The sequence below is a fragment of the Physeter macrocephalus genome, chromosome 21 (assembly GCF_002837175.3).
Source record: "Physeter macrocephalus isolate SW-GA chromosome 21, ASM283717v5, whole genome shotgun sequence".
NCBI classification, from domain to species: domain Eukaryota; kingdom Metazoa; phylum Chordata; class Mammalia; order Artiodactyla; family Physeteridae; genus Physeter; species Physeter macrocephalus.
In genome coordinates, this window is record NC_041234.1 from 12,821,766 (window position 1) to 12,826,668 (window position 4,903).

Sequence of the window (4,903 nt, forward strand, 5' to 3'; positions counted from 1 at the left end):
GTATGTTGTCTCATGTAACCTGTTGAGGAACACTATGAGGTATGTATTATCATACTGATAAGTTAAATGCCCTTCTTAAGACCACACAGCTAGTAAGTCATGAAACTTGGATTTGAACTCAAGTTTGCCTGGCTCAGAAATCTCAGCTATTATGCAGTGGGTTACACTGCCTCTTAGAGCATTTGCTCACGGAAAATCTTCTTAGATTTTACTTTGAAAGATGTCAGGTGTGTTTACCTAAGTCATTAAAACACCTTAATTAGGCATGAGGTCTCTGCTTTCGTGAAATCCTATATTTTTTAGAGTTGGAATTGGCAATTCTTGTATACCGAACATGATAGGTTGAATCGCATAGTGATTAACAGCACAGATTCTGCACACCAGCTGCCTGGGTTCAAATTACGGTGGTGACGCCTTGTAGATGTGTGACTGTAGGCAAGTTACTTAACTGTTCTATGCCTCAGTCTAATGACCTGTAAAATAGGCATACTTATGTTGTGTTATTATGAATAATAAATGTTGTAAAAATGTAAAGCAATTGAGACAAGGCCTGCAAAATTGTAACTGCTTAGTGAACGGCAGCTGTGGCTTACCATTTTAAGAATCAGTGTCTCCAGCTCATGTATTTCTTAACATGAATGAGAATATATCTTCCACTTAGTTCTGGAGTGTCCTTAATATCAGTATTTACTTTCCACATTTTCTACCCATCCCTACCTTGATTCATTCCCATTCATTCATTCTCTGTCTCTTTCTCTCTCTCTCTCAACAGCTTTATTGTGATAGAATTCAAATAGCATCCAGTTCACCTATTTACAGTGTACGACTCAATGGCTTTAATATATTCACAGGGTTGTGCAACCATCACCACAATCTAATCTTAGAACAATTTGGTTCTTCCTAAAAGAGATACTGTACCCATATCCCTCCTCTCTCTGCCCAGCCCTAGGTAATGAGTCATCTACTTTCTGTCTCTATGGATTTGCCTATTCTGGACATTTCCTATAAATGGAATTATATGACATGAGGCCTTTTTTGCCTGGATAGTTTACCTAGCATAATGTTTCAAAGTTCTTTCATGTGGTAGTGTGTGTCCATACTTGATTCCTTTTCTTGCTGAAAAATATTGCATTGTGTGACTATACCAAATTTTATTTATCTGTTTATCAGTTATATTCGTTTGGGTTATTTCCAGTTTTTGGCCATTATGAGTAATGCTGCTATGAACATTCATGTACGAGCATGAACACGTTTTCATTTTTCTTGGGTGTATACCTAGGAGTGGAATTGTCGGGTTGACAGCCTGATTGTATCTTATGAGAACCACTGTGGCTTACTTGGTCTTCCAGCTTCTGGCCTGGCTCATTCATGAATGTTTTTACACTGTTGCCAGGGTGATCTTTCTGAATCTTAAATATGATCATGTTAATCTCACATTCATGGCCTTCAGTGGCTCTTCTGTTGTTTGGGAAATCAACTATGAACAACCAAGATAAAGATCTCTGCTTTGGTATAGGCCACATTCTACCAGATGGATCTTTATGTCCTAATTTTGCATTAACATTTTACCATTTTGTCATTCACCCTCTTCGTTCTAGCATATGCCTTTGTCCTTTTTTCTACCTTCAGTGTGCCAACAGCTTCCTGTTTTTCAAACATTACCTTCAACTGAAGCATTACCTTCTGTGAGAAATCTTGTCAGACACAGGTCTCTACCCTAATCCTCATACCCTTCAGATTTAGATGTGTCTTCTCAACTGACTCATAACATGTTCTTCAAGGTTAGCAGACATATGGTTCTATCCAAATGTCCATAAGACATTTGGTCTGCACCAAAAGGTCCTTCATATTTGGTCCTATCCAAAACGTCCATGAACATATGTGGTCCGTGCCAAATGGTTTTGGACAGGACCAAATATCAAGGACCTGTTGGCTTGGACTAAATAAGACAAAATAGCAAGGACCTTTTGGTGTGGACCAAATGCCTTATGGACATTTTGGATGGGACCAAGTGTGCTGCAAGGCTTCTTCAAACACACATCATAGCCTACAACATATTCCATTATAATAGACTATTTGTTTGCCTTTGCCACTAAACCATGAGAACCTACAGCAGAACCTTAACTTTCTTTATAGTGTGTGTTGCCAGCACGAGGAGTTAATAATTCCTGGAAGAAAGAATTGGAAGAATAGTGTCTCAACATAGAAATACTGAACAATTATAAACAGCACCACCACGCGTCATCCTTGAAATCAGGCCCCATTAAAATAAATTACTACTAAAATCAAAATAAATTCTGTATGTGGTTTGATAATAAAAAATACATTCCTCCTTTAGTCTATTTTTCATTACACCATGGTGCCTAGGAGTAAAGATAAATATGAAAAGACCCTCAGCTACATGACTTTCTGAGTTGTATTGTTGGCAAGTTATTCTGAATCGTGGAATAATAGTAATGTGTCGTGTTTTCATCTGTCCTTATAGAGATACTTATTTTATATTAACTTTCCAACATCCCTTTGAGAGGGGCATGGCAAATTACTCATTTCTATCTTACATGTCAAAACATTGAGACTCAATAAGTAACCAGAATCACAACACTTCTTCTAAAGGTGCTAAATGTCTGTTGAATTTAAGTCCAAACGTAACAGAAAATCACAGGAAAATTAATAAGCTAATTCTAAATTTTACCTTTACCAAGGGAAATAAATGTAGGAAGTGGGTAAAAGAAGGTTAGAAGGCCCTATGATCACATTTGGCCCTAGTTTCCTGATTAAGTTGTCATCCTCTCTCATCTTTTTGGTTAAACCCAAATGCTCTAATGTTATTGATGATAGCTCTAGTACTTTAACTTTAAATTAAATAAATGAATTAAATGATAGGTAGTGTGACTACTGAAATCATTTGATTATCAGAAGACATGATAAACTTCTTTTTTTCTGTGTCAGATTCTAAAAGTCATTAATCCCCAGCAAGACTTGTTTTTCAAAGCTTATTGAAAATTACAGTACTGCAGTTTTACTTATGCAACTGTAATTATTATTATAGCTTACAGATGTCATCAAATAGTTTTCATTTTATCAGAGTAATTTGATCATATATGAATATTTGATTATATTCATGGTTTATTTTAAAGTGAGATAATGGTTATGTTTTAAAATGGCCTTTTTAAAATTTATTTTTCTCTTTTTTATTGAATGAAAGATTCTTTACATTTTATAGTGTTTTACAATTTTCAGAAGTTTCACACAAATGATTTCATGTAATCTCATAATAACCCTTTTTACCCGACCCCTATATTGTCCCTCCCCTCTCCCCACTCCCCACTGGTAACCACTAGTTTGTTCTCTACATCTGTGAATCTGCTTCTTTTTTGTGTTATTCAGTAGTTGTATTTTTTAGATTCCACATATAAGTGATATCATACAGTGTTTGCCTTTCTCTGACTTATTTCACTTAGCATAATGTCCTCCAAATCCAGCATCTTGCCGCAAATGGCAAAATTTCGTTCTTTTTTATGGTTGAGTAGTATTCCATTGTTTATGTACCACATCTTCTTTGTCAGTTCTTCTGTTGATGGATACTTAGGTTGCCTTCATAACTTGGCAATTGTGAGTAATGCTGCTTTGAACATTGGGGTGCATGTATTTTTCTGGATTAGGTTTTCATTTTTTTTGGATACATACCCGGGAGTGGAATTGCTGGGTCATATGGTATTTCTATTTTCAGTTTTTTGAGAAACCTCCATACTGTTTTCCACCAATTTACATTCCCAATAACAATGTACTAGGGTTCCCTGTTATCAGCATTCCTCGCCAACATTTGTAATTTGTGTTCTTTTTCATAATAGCCATTTTAACTGGTGTGAGGTCATATCTCATTGTGATTTTGATTTGCATTTCCCTGATGATTAGTGATGTTGAGTATCTTCTCATGTGCCTCTTGGCCATCTGCATTTCCTCTTTGGAAAAATGTCTGTTCAGTTCTTCTACTTATTATTTAATTGGCTTGGGTTTTTTTGTTTTTGTTTTTTTTTGATGTTGAGTTGTATGAGCTGTTTATTTATTTATTTTATTTTTAAACATCTTTATTGGAGTATAATTGCTTTACAATGGTATGTTAGTTTCTGCTTTATAACAAAGTGAATCAGCTATACATATACATATATCCCCATATCCCCTCCCTCTTGCTTCTCCCTCCCTCTCACCCTCCCTATCCCACCCCTCTAGGGGTCACAAACCACCAAGCTGATCTCCTTGTGCTCTGTGGCTGCTTCCCAGTAGCTGTCTATTTTACATTTGGTAGTGTATGTATGACCATGCCACTCTCTCACTTTGTCCCAGCTAACCCTTCCCCCTCCCTGTATCCTCAAGTCCATTCTCTAGTAGGTCTGTGTCTTTATTCCTGTCTTGCCCCTAGGTTCTTCATGACCATTTTTCATTTTATTTTTTTTTACATTCCATATATATGTTAGCATACGGTATTTGTTTTTCTCTTTCTGACTGACTTCACTCTGTATGACAGACTCTAGGTCCGGGTCATAAGGTAGTTCTATTTTTAGTTTATTAAGGAACCTCCATAGTGTTCTCCATAGTGGCTGTATCAATTTACATTCCCACCAACAGTGCAAGAGGGTTCCCTTTTCTCCACAGTCTCTCCTGCATTTATTGTTTGTAGATTATTTGATGCTGGCCATTCTGACTGGTGTGAGATGATATCTCATTGTAGTTTTTGTTCTTTAACATCTTTATTGGAGTATAATTGCTTTACAATGGAGTGTTAGTTTCTGCTTTATAACAAAGTGAATCAGCTATACATATACATATGTTCCCATATCTCTTCCCTCTGGCATCTCCCTCCCTCCCACCCTCCCTATCCTACCCCTCTAGGTGGTCACAAACC